Source organism: Lepus europaeus, chromosome 1 (assembly GCF_033115175.1).
Source record: "Lepus europaeus isolate LE1 chromosome 1, mLepTim1.pri, whole genome shotgun sequence".
Lineage (NCBI taxonomy): Eukaryota > Metazoa > Chordata > Mammalia > Lagomorpha > Leporidae > Lepus > Lepus europaeus.
This window is the reverse complement of record NC_084827.1, coordinates 171,335,229-171,348,468: the sequence shown is the minus strand read 5'-3', so window position 1 is coordinate 171,348,468 and position 13,240 is coordinate 171,335,229.

Below are 13,240 nucleotides of genomic sequence, written 5' to 3'. Positions count from 1 at the left end.
TTTAAGACTATGACTTTTTTCCTAAGTGGGGCCACATGTATTCCATTGACCATCATTATTAATTCAACCCATAAAACATGTATTAATTTGTTATTTTTTTTTCTGACTGTAAACTATAGCTTATATATAACCCTACTTACCTTCAAAGAGTTTAAAGTAATTCAAAATAAGAGACTTTATGCCCCCCCCCACTCCAGCTTGTTCTAGAAATGTAATGATACCACCTAAAAAGGTAGATGAATCAGAGAAGAGTGTATGTGTGTATGTTTTGGCTGGACATCTGAGTGTGTTGAATAGTTGTGATTGCAGAGTATTTATAGCTTACTATTACTTTTTCTAAAAGCTTCATTTGGCTGGGCTACCTTTTAATTCATCTACATTTATGGTTTTTACTCCTTCTCTTCATTCCTAGTTCTGACTGGTGGTCTCAGAGCCCTTCCATCATTTCTACAGCTCCCAATGTATTATCTGGCTGTTTCCTGCTTTTGTGTGTATTTGTTCTGTTTGGATTCAAAGTATTCATAAGATTCAGGAAACCATGTCTCCCATTTTTCAACACACATTTAACTGAAAAGAGAAAGTGCTGTTTTCTCCTTAGAAACTCTCTTTGATAGAATAGGAGGAAAGCAGTGTACATAATTCCACTCATAGGAGGCATTCCACAGTCCACTCAGGGAAGAACAAGGATTTAGGAGGTGGTGAACCATTACTGGGAAGTCAATCATGGATTTCAGAATCAATTATTTAGATAAAAGCTTTAGTTCAAAAACTGCAATTATATTTTAACTTTTCCTATACTCCTCATTGGCACTACTTCATGTGTGACTAGAATATAAGACTCACAAGTCTGATCGTCCTCAGAAGAACCAAGCATATACAAAGGATATCTGTTTGAAATGTTCAGTGTCAGGCTCCCCGTCCTTGCGTATGAGGGACTCTTCTCTGTCTGCTTCAGGGAGGTTGTCAGGTGACACCAGGAGAGGAGTTTTGAGCCAAGCTTGGCAATTCAGGGCATTCAAGCCCCTTAGTGACAATCATTTTTGGGAGAAAAGAAGCAATGAATCCAGGGCATGTGAAGGGACCCTTTGGAAGAAGCTTTCCTCTGCTAATTGAACATGGGAGACTGTGAGCCTGGGGTTTTCGGGGGCCAATGCATAGAGCCAGAAAATGAAGTCAACACAGAAGGAAGCAAAGCCAAGGGACAGACTGATGCTCAGGCCAATGTCTTTATTTGAGCCCCTGAATCCAACCATACCTGAACCTAGTGCTGTTTCCTTGAGTGTTATTAGTGTGTGTATTACCAAAGGAAAATTCACAACTCCTAAAAGGCTCCAATTATGTCTATCTCCCGCATAACACTTTAAACACAGGTAAATGCTGAGATTTTCAGGTACAAGTGATATTGAATATTCTCATCTTAAAAATTGATAGACTGTGAAGAATTTGATGCTTGTTCTCTTTTTTCTTGAGAAAAACTCTCTTGTCTGATGATTTTAAATAAGTAAAAACTTCTCTGAATTCATTCATCCAGAAGAATGTTCATCTTTCTAATTGTCACAATAATTTGTATACATTTTGTGGTAAAATTATGTGTTTTCTATCTTTTTACCATAACTAGCTTTAAGATCCTTTTTAAAAAGGATGTGCCTTTGTACATTTTGTGCCATAATTCTTTTCTACTATGTTTATATATTAATGCATGTATATTAACTTGAAAGCATGCTTGAAATCAGAATATGGGTACTTAAAATTCAGAAATTGAGCAGAAAATAGATAAAGAAATTAAATGTGGAGCCAAGATTTATTGTTACTTCAAAGTAAATATCTTTGAAAGTTGACTACCCACTAATGAGGGAGTGGAGGCATATTTAAAGCCCCAAACAATAACTAATCCCTGATAAAATGGGTTATTTATTTCAAATCTGCTAGAAAACGTACATATATGTAGACAGCATGCAATCATTCACAAAAAAGACTGAAAAAAGATGGTAAAGATAGTATATTTATGCTACTTTGTCATTTTCCTTTTACTTTAGACTGATATCTCCTTAACTTATATCCCTAAAACATGATACCAAATTATTTGTTGAGTGAAATACTAAAGTATAGATTAAATGAAAGTTTTTCCTTGCTTTTATTTTCATTGCCAATTTGAAGCATTTCCTAATAATTTTGCCTACTGCTCGTTGACTGTTTTTTTAAGATTTATTTATTTATTTTTTTTTTCAATTCTCTTTATATACAGAAGATCAGTTTAGTATATATTAGGTAAAAATTTCAACAGTTTGCCCCCATATAGCAACACAAAGTGAAAAAAATACTGTTGGAGTACTAGTTATAGCATTAAATAACAGTGTACAGCACATTAAAGACAGAGATCCTACATAATATTTTTTTTAAAAAATTAATTTTCTATGCCATTTCCAATTTAACACCAGGTTTTTTTTTTTTTCATTTCCAATTATCTTTATATACAGAAGATCGATTCAGCATATAATTAGTAAAGATCTCATCATTTTGTACCCACACAGAAACACAAAGGGTAAAAATACTGTTTCTGTACTAGTTATAGCATCACTGCATATTAGACAACATATTAAGGACAGATCTCACATGGGATGTAAGTACACAGTGACTCCTGTTGCTGAAAGTCAGAGTTACACAGAGAGAGGAGGAGAGGCAGAGAGAGAGAGAGAGAGAAAGAGAGAGAGGTCTTCCATCCAATGGTTCACTCCCCAATTGGCCGCAATGACTGAGCTGCACCGATCCGAAGCCAGGAGCCAGGAGCTTCTTCCGGGTCTCCCACATGGGTGCAGGGGCCCAAGGACTTGGACCATCTTCTATGGCTTTCCCAGGCCATAGCAGAGAGCTGGATAGGAAGTGGAGCAGCCGGGTCTCGATTTGCTGGCAATTCAGGCCAGGGCTTTAACCCATTGTACCCCAGGGCTGGCCCCATGTTGACTATTTTTGAACATTTGGTTCATTGTAGGGTGTGCATACATGTGTAGTTATGTGAATGGCAGCAATAGTGAAGGGACTGGATTGGAGATACTTTGTATCTTGACTCTTTCTAGAACTCTTTATATAAAAATGCTTTTGCCTCTTTCCTTAGTTCCCTATTATACAGTATGATTCTGGGTTTTCATATTGCATTTGCATTTCATTTCAGATTTCAGTGGACTATCAGAACACAAATGACCACATATTTGATTATGGATACTTTGGGGCTTTGGTTGGGAAGGCATTGAAGAATCTACTCAGGACATGCTCTCTGTAATGCCATAGGCATGGCCTTACTCACAGGGATTCTGGCTTTGTCTCTGTGAAAGGAATAGCCAGACTGTGAAACAGTTTGCTTGTTTTGGACCCTTATATATTTGGATCCTTCCATAGCCCAATCAATTACGTAGCAATTGGCTCTAAATTTGCCCACATGTAGTCAGTTGAATACATATTCACACTTAGACACTTGCACATTCAATCCCCACTGTGTCTGGCTGGAGCATCCGGAGTCCAAATTTTCAGTGATTGGTGACCTACATGGATATCAGGAGAAGCAAGTGAAAGTTGGGGATAACTGTGCAAGTTCTGGGATGGGATTTTCTGGGTTCAGACTTGGCCTCTGTCACTCATAGTGCACAGCCTTGAGTGTAGTACTTAGCTACCATTTCTGTGCTTCACTTTCTTCACCTGTTAAATAGGGATAGGTCTTTCCTCATGGGATTATTACAAAAATTGAATGAGATGATCCATAAAACATGCTAAACTTAATGCCTATCAAGTAGTAACTTTCAGTAACTGTTATCATTCTTGCCATCATCACCACCATTGCACCACCATCATCATTATCACCTTCATTCTTATCAGCATCAGTGTCATGTTATGCCAAGCAGGGAGTGTTGGAATTTGAGAGAGGGGTAAGAGGAAGTTTCATGTTGGTGCAGAAGAGCTTTAAAGGTTGGGACCAAATGCAAATGAGATTAGTGTTGGGATCCAATGTCATGCAGATGTGTTTGCTTCTCTTTGATAACTGGCTACTAGAAATAGTCCTACAGGGAACAAGGCCAAAAGCTGCATCATGCTTTGATTATTGAATATCCTCAATAGTCCTTAGGTAACTTACTATATGTAACTTTATCATAGTGAGTTATAAATATCCCTTTATGTGGAAAGACATGTACAAAATAATGGTCACAGGGCTGCTTTAAAAAGTAAGATGGGGAGATGAGTTACATATATATGTATGTATATATACACCAGTGATCGCCGTATATATAAAATATAAATTATCTCGTACACTTACAGACATACGTTAAAGCAGCTTTATATAGTTTCTGGTTTCTCTTTTGTAACATAAATCTTGGAGATTTCTGTCTTTATACATAATTCCTTTATATTCTAGAAACAGCAGTGAACAACTAGGGGAGAAATAAATTTCTACATGAGCTGCCACCTGATTGTGTAATACAAGGTGAGTGTGGCTGTGATACGTACTGCAGAGGCAAAATATGAAAAGCTCTGGCGGGCAGTTGCTTCTTCTGTCCCAAGGCCTAAAATTATATGAAAGAGCATCACAAAACAACTTCTGTATCTAAGCAGCAAATCAGAAGCCCATAGTGTGTCTCTGACAATGAGAGCTTCTTTTTAAACCTTGAGTTGCTTCTAAATAGGAAATAAAATGGCAATGATTTCTGAGGACATTAGATCCCTTATTTCTGTGTCCAAACTCACTGGCTTTCCATGCTACAAACAACAGCTCTGCACAAGCCTAACTCTACTTGACTGCTTAGAATTCCTGACATGGTTCCTCCACATTCCTCACTCCAGAAGGGATCATAGTCATTTATCGAGAGGCCACCTTCTATCCACCTCCCTGAGAAGGAGGGAGATTTTTAAAAGAAGAAAAATGTGAGATGTGGTGACAAAAACACAGAAAGAGCCAAGACACTGGACAGAGATAGGAGAAACTGATTCACATGCTTCCCCATTTGGGCTTGAAAAGGCATGATAGTTCATAAATTCACTCATGAGCTGCAGTTCTGCTAGGTGTTTTTTTTTTTTTCATTTCTTTGACATATTTTCCTTTTTAACAGTACTCAAAATATTTTATTTTCCCTTTCCTAGAATATTTCTTTAATATGGGCTCTGTTCCCTTTTAGTATTTATTTCTCTTTCTCTTTTAAATGCTTTATCTTTCTTTCACTTGTTGCATTACACCATACTTTAGCTTTTCCCTTGCTTTCTTCATGTTGAGGTGTGTGTGTGTGTGTTTGTGTGTGTGCATAAGCACATGCTCACTAGTCTATTTGAATAAGAGTATAAGGGGTATTTACCAACTGGGGAAACCAAATGACTTTGGAAAAATTTGGGTTCTCTGAGGCACATTCTTTTCACCACGTGCTTTGAGAGACATGTCCTCAGTCATGTGGTATACCAGAAACCCACAGCGAGTGCAAACAGTGGAAAATGTGTCTCTTTCCTGCTTTCATATAGGCTACGTGAACTGAGGCCACAGTCCCGGGAACAGAGTGGTGTCTCTTCTGCTTCTCACTGAGAAGTCAGTCAAGAGGTGGCACGTCCAGCCTGGTGTCCAAGTCTGCAACAGGATGAAAAATTTGAGTTATTCTACATGTTGCACAATGAAAGAATGTTGTTTGCACAAGACCTGATGAGCAGAAGTGCCTATTAGGTGTACCTTGTTAAACAGGCACCTGATTTAATCATAATGATTGTCTTTTGTGGTGGAGATTAAATTACAGAGCTTGTGCTATGTAAACAGGTAGACAATTGAAGTCTTGCTGGACAGAAAAGCACCCAGCTTGGTGCCCCTGAAAATATCTGATTCCTCCAAGGTAGAGAAGAATTTGAAAAATCCAACATCGTAGCATTCAGGCAGCTGGGGAAGCAGCTACAGATTTGACTCCAAAATCTACGTATTTTCAGCCTAACATTCACTCCTGCAGGATGAAAACCAAACCCACACAAAATCTAAGTCATAATCACTTTTCCTATTCTTAAGAACTGCCTTAACAAGTTATGATTCTTTTGGGTTTGACTTTTTAAGTCATGGATAGAGCCTGAATGCTCACTGTGTTTCTTCTTCTAAGACCTGAAAACTGATGGATCCCTGAGATGGAGGGTTTAATTTTATCTTAAAACCATGCTATGATAAAACTTGGAAATGTTATTTATTGTTCTATTTCAAATTAAAGTTATTTTCTTAAAAAATCTTTTTTTAAAGATTTATTTTATTTATTTGAAAGTCAGAGTTACACAGAGAGAAGAGAGGCAGAGAGAGAGAGAGAGAGAGGTCTTCCATCCGATGGTTCACTCCCCAGATGGCCACAATGGCAGAGCTATGCCGATCCGAAGCCAGGAGCCAAGACCCAAGAGCTTCTTCCAGGTCTCCTACGCAGGTGCAGGGATGCAAGGACTTGGGCCATCTTCTACTGCTTTCCCAGGCCATAGCAGAGAGCTGGATTGGAAGAGGAGCAGCTGGGACTAGAACTGGTGCCCATATGGGATACTGGCGCTTCAGGCCAGGGCTTTAACCCACTGCACCACAGTGCCGGCCCCTAAAAAAAATCATTTTTGAGACTAACATTATACCTCCAAACAATGCAAAATCTTTACAATGGCTATTCTCATGGAATTTATGAAATCTAAAATAGAAAAAAGCATTTTCATTGTTTAAGATTACTTGAAAAATTATTGAGCATGTTCATTTTAGGTCATTGCAAAGAAATGATATACACACAGTATATTTGGAAGACTGATTAAGATTATTTGCCTAAATTGGATCTGGCTGAAGAGCCTATGAGAGTATTTTAGGCATGGAAAGCCAAGACACGCTGGGGGGAAAAAAAAAAGATGATGATGAAGAAGAAGACCTAAATGAAGGATCTCAGCAAGTGTGATCCCAGTGGAAAGAACGGGGCCATCAAAGTAGGAGGTACCTTTCTCTGAAGGGAGGAGAGAACTTCCACTTTGACTATGGCCTTGTCGGAATAGGATCGAAGTCGGCGAACCCTAAAGGCTTCCATAGCCTCGGCAACTCATGGCTAGAGCCTAGGGAGATTACTGATGCCATAAACAAGAGTGTTAAATTGTTAAATCAACATCAGGAGTCACTGTGTACTTACGTCCCATGTGGGATCTGTCCTTAATAGGTTGTCAAAGGTGAAGTAATGATATAGCTAGTACTGAAACAGTATTTTTACACTTTGTGGTTATGTGTGGGTGCAAACTGATGAAATCTTTACTTAGTATATACTGAAGTGATCTTCTGTATATAAAGATAATTGAAAATGAAAAAAAAAACCCTTGGTTTTAAATTGGAAATTACATAGAAAAATAATCAATCTTTTTAAAAGAAAAATATCTTGCAGAATCTCAGTCATTAATGTGATGTACACTGTTATTTAATGCTATAACTAGTACTCCAACAGTATTTTTTCACTTTGTGTTGCTATGGGAGGACAAACTGTTGAAATCTATATATATATACTAAACTGATTTTCTATATATAAAGAGAATTGAAAATGAATCTTGATGGGAAATGAAGGGGAGAGCGAGTGGGAAAGGGGAGGGTTGCGGGTGGGGGGGAAGTTGTGGGTGGGGAAGCCTTTGTAATCCATAAGCTGTACTTTGGAAATTTATATTCACTAAATAAAAAAAAGATTATTTGCCTAGGCCACAGCAACTTATTGATTATCTCTTTTTAGCAGTTGCTCTGATAATACATAAGTTCTGTTCCATTCTGCTACCTCGTTTGGTGTCTATGCCCTGAAATGCTGTTAGAAAAAGTTGCTCTTTCAGGAACTATGAAAAAGAGAAGGAAGAAAAGTGGTTTGAAATAAATATCAAATATATTCATGCTCAACTGTAAATGATGCCGAGAAAAAATTAATGAAAAGTTCTATTTTGAAGTTCTACTTTCAGCTCTATAATTTCATGCTTATAAAGCACACACATGCTGCTTAAATTGGTTCTAAAAGCCTTTTGTGATTCTTGATGGCTTTCATGCCTAATACTCTGGGCCTCGATTTCCAGCCCCCTCCCCAATTAACGTAAATTTTATAAGTGTGAAATTCAGTTTAATGATGTATGTCCTATAGCAGTTATAAGTGTTTGAAAGCGTGACCTAATTTTCTTGATTCTCTTAAAAGTACTATTCTGTTTTTGAATAAATATTTGTTTCATTCACACTATCAAAAGAAAGGTGTTTGAACTATATGTGGTTTTCTAAGCTGCTATTATTCCAGTGACTTGTTTTCTTTCCCAGGAAGTATAACTTTTGACTCATTTAAGAGGAACTCTTCATCTGAAAAACTTGGCTCCTAAAAGTGATGCTTTTTTTGATGTAAATCAATCACCAGCATATTATTTACAATTCAAAAGTAATGAAAACTATATATCTCAACTTTCACTCTGCCTCTTGGCTAGAAGGCTGTATGAAAGAGTGAGGAAGATTTGCAATGAAATTAAGAGTGCCATCCCACTAGTGCATGTCATGTCACTTCTCAGTCCTTATAGAAGATATTCTGACTTTTTTGGAATAGCTCTCTGTCTCTCTCCTTTCAAGACCTTTACTTTTTTTTTTTTTTAAAAAAAGGTTTATTTATTTGAAAGCCAGTTACAGAGAGAAGTGCTAATACTAACTGATAGAATAAAAAAGGATAGAACAATCCAACATGGGAAGCGGGAGACACAGCAGACTCAGAATGGCAGATGTCCTAAACAGCACTCTGGACTCAGAATCAGCCCTTAAGTCATTCGGATCTGGCTGGAGAGCCCATGAAAGTATTGTAGGCATGGAAAGCCAAGACACTCTGGCAAAACAAAAAAGAGGACCTAAATGAAAGATCTCTGCAAGTGAGATCCCAGTAGAAAGAATGGGGCCATCAAAGAAGGAGGTACCTTTCTCTGAAGGGAGGAGAGAACTTCCACTTTGACTATGACCTTGTTGAAATAAGATCGAAGTCAGCAAACTCAAAAGGCTTCCATAGCCTTGGCAACTTACGACAAGAGCCCAGGGAGATTACTGATGCCATAAAAAGAGTGTCAAATTGTTAAGTCAACAACAGGAGTCACTGTGCACTTACTCCTCATGTGGTATCTGTCCTTAATGTGTTGTCCAATGTGAAGTAATGCTATAACTAGTACTCAAACAGTATTTTACACTTTATGTTCTGTGTGGGTGCAAACTGATGAAATCCTTACTTAATATATACTAAATCGATCTTCTGTATATAAAGATAATTGAAAATGAATCTTGATGTGAATGGAATGGGAGAGGGAGTGGGATATGGGAGGGGTGTGAGTGGGAGGGAAGTTATGGGGGGGGGAAAAAGCCACTGTAATCCAAAAGCTGTACTTTGGAAATTTATATTTTCTAAATAAAAGTTTAAAAAAAAAAGAAATAGTTACAGAGAGAAGTAAAACCAGAGAAAGAGGGCGAGTGGTCTTCCATCCACTGGTTCACCCCCGAGATGACTGCAGCGGCCAGAGCTGAGCTGATCTGAAGCTAGGAGCCAGGAATTTCTTCCAGGTCTCCCTGAGACTCAGGCCTGAGTCATCTTCTATTGCTTTCCCAGGCCATAGGAGAGAGCCGGATCTGAAGTGGAGCAGCCAGGACTCAAACTGGTGCCCGTGTGTGGTGCCAGCACTGCTGTGGCTGTGGCTTTAACCTGCTGTGGCACCGCGCCAGCCCAAGACACTTTTTGAGAGTGAACCAAATGCCAACCTCTCTGTGAAGCTTGCCTGATGTGCTTTTTGCCATATCCAAGTGCAGGTTCCCTCTGCCATGTTCCCAGCTTACCTCCTCACACATCTATTGTGCATTCATTGATTTATAATTATTTGTATGTACTTGTAGGTGGTGAATTATTTGATTAAGTAATCATATATTGATCTTATGTCCTTACATCTGAATCCAATATCAGGCATAGAATAGTTGCTTGATAAATATTTGTCCCATGGAACAATTGTATCAGTTGGAAACCTCAGCGTCTACCACCTGGGAATTGGTGACTTCCAAGCTCTCTGTAATGCTCTGTAAAAAAGACTTGTTTTATACCATTACGGCAAACTGAGGCAAACATAAATGATGCTTTAAAATACAGTGTTTCCCCATCCTTATTATGGATAATAATGATGATCTCCATTTTCTGTTCTGTTCATATTTTTCCTATTTTTAAAATTTGATTCATGCACATTAAATTGACTTTTATAACCTACTTGGTTATGACCTACAGTTTGAAAAGTACTGTTTCCTGTTTGTGGCTTCAGGCACATCTATTTCTTTCATTACGGTTTCAAGGCAATATGCCCTGTTTTTAAAGGTTATCAGAGATTCATATTGTCATAGCCATCTTCTGAACACCTGCTTTGCTAGAGATAACCAATGTGTAATTTAAATGTTATTTCAACAGCCTCTTATTGCTGAATGTCTTCCATTGTTTCTCTTGTATGTTTTGTTAGAGATATTAGCAAGTATAAATTCATCTAATGATAGTTTTACTTAGTCTGCTACTGTATTCTGTGTGTGTGTGTAGGGGGTGTGTTATAAGGAGTGATGTGCCACGTGTGATCACGTGTCTGGAGAGCTGACTGGTAGCCATGGCATATAGTGTATCTGAATTCATGTAACAAGGAATAGTTTCTAAGAAAATTGAAAAAGGATGTACTTGAAAGAACTACCTGGAGTACTCAAAATCTTAAGAACTGATCAGAATTCTTGACTCCAAATTCAGTCGAAAAAATATTGAACAAAATCACTTCTATGATCCAGAGTTAACACCACAAATCAACTAAAAAAATAAAAAACATTTAGCAACGCACTCTGGTCATCTCTTGTACTTGGTTTACAATGAGGCAGTGACTCACCAGAAAGCTTTTACTGGAAACTGGATAGTCCAGAGGCAGATCTTTTCTGTCAGTGAAATCAGAGAGAAGTAGTCAACCTTTTCCTGATACCCACAATCTGTTTAACCATGGAGAGGCTCTTCTGAGTAGAATCAGAGATGACACAGCCCATCCAAGTGATTTGAAAGTGCCCCTTTTGTAAGTGAAAATATCTTTGAAGTTTTGCTATGAGCTAAATCCAATGTTAACGTTGGATTTTTAAAAAAAGATTTATTTATTTACTTGAAAGAGCAACACAGAGAAAAGGAGAGGCAGAGAGAGAGAGAGAGGTCTTCCATCCGATGGTTCACTCCCTAATTGCCAGCTATGACTGGAGTTGCACCGATCTGAAGCCAGGAGCCAGGATCTTCCTCCAGGTCTCCCATGTGGGTGCAGGGGCTCATGCACTTGGGCCATCTTCTACTGCTATCCAGGCCATAGCAGAGAGCTGGATCAGAAGTGGAGCAGCCGGGACTCCAACTGGCACCCATATGGGATGCCAACACTGCAGGTGACATCTTCACCTGCTATGCTACAGCCCCGGCCCCAAGATTGGAATTTTGATAGATAGGTAGACACCATCTTCAAAATCCAGCAAAGATGCGGAAATGTGGCAATTGGTAAAAGAATAACAGAAATTTTCAGAAATTACTTTTACTTTTTGGTTTATGAATATTTTATTCTCTAGAATTGGACTGCCCAGCTGGTAGCATTAGCCAGACTATGTAAATTAAAGTAAAATAAAAATCAAGAATTTAGCACTTCAGTTACACTGGTCAGGTGTCACATGCTCAGTATCCAATATTGCAGTGGGTTCTATTGAACAGCACTGCTCTGTAGCTAATTTGTCCTATAGCATGTGCTTTCTCAGTAGTCTGTCTGGTGATCAAAAACCAAGGTGACAAGGAGATTGAGATGTGACAATGGAGCCTTGTCTACCCCAGCCTCTATAAGGCTTCTTAGATTACTGATTGCTATTCCCACAATAACTTCATCATTGACCTGGGTCAATTCCAATTTCTGACTTGGTCATCTCTGATCAATCCTTTTCAGAGCTATCATTCTACACTCTCGGTCAGTGCAAGTCATTTTTTTCTCCTAAGACAACTTCAAATGCTTCCTATTATCCACAGGATAACTTTTTTTAAAGGCAGAGATACAGAGAGAGAGAGTGGGAGAGAGAAACAGATCTTGAGATCTTACATCTGGTGGCTCAGTTTTCAAATGACTGCAAGCACCAGGGCTGGACCAGGTTGAATCCAGGAGCCAGGAGCTTCTTCTTTGTCTCCCAAATGGGTGGCACAGGCACAAAGACTTGTGCCATCTTCTGCTGCTTTCCTAGACATGTTAGCAGGGAGCTGGATTGGAAGCGGATTAGCTGGGACTCAAACCAGCCTGCATTGGTGCCCATATGGGATGTCAGCACTGCTGGCGGTGGCTTAACCTTCTATGCCATAAAACTGGCCCCTATAGTATACCTTTAAATTCTACAGATTGGGATTTGATCAGACCCAAACCAACCTTTCCAGCTCCTGCTATTTTTCTGTGAGTATTTTATGCTCTGACCACACTCAGATACAACCACTCTTAGCCTCCTACCTGTACATCTTTTGTTTTGCTCTTGCTGACTCTTGTACTCCCTGAGAAGCATTCCTGCCTCTTGGCTCAGCTTTTATTCAAGAACCTTTGTGAAATCATCTATAATCCCACCAAACCAAGATTTATCACTGCTTCGTCAATGTGCTCACATTTTATTTTGTATCTCTATTCTGGAATTTTTTAAATTAATCTTTTACATGTCTAACACTTCTGCTGGGTTATAAGCTTTTTGATGTAAAAGATTCTGTTTCTCTGTGTCCTCCTTAGATTTCTACACAAAACTATTTAACAAGAGATTGAGAGTTAAATTTACTTTTCAGTGAGGAATAGGAAAACTGACTAATTGGAGTCAGGGGGGATTTGCTTAGAGAAATATTGCTGGGGATTTTGAAGGGTTGTAAAGGATAGAGACTGGAGGAGGCCTGAGGTTAAGATGAGGAATCTAACTAACCTGGGCAATGCTGAAGTGCTGCACTGAACTGGGAGATGGCATTGCAGGCTGTCAATGCTTCATAGGTCATAACACACCACAAGGCATTCCTGCTGGTGGAAGTCAGCCTCCGGCAGGCAGCGTGAGTCACTTCTCCCTTCCTCCATAGTCTTGCTCTGTTCCCAGTACTCAGGCTGTTCCTTCTGGGTGTCAGTGCTGTCTTCTTATTCTACTCATCCTCCAACATCACATGTCCTGCCCCCAACTATTCTAGGGATCAGTTTTGTGCATCTCACAAAGAAGAGC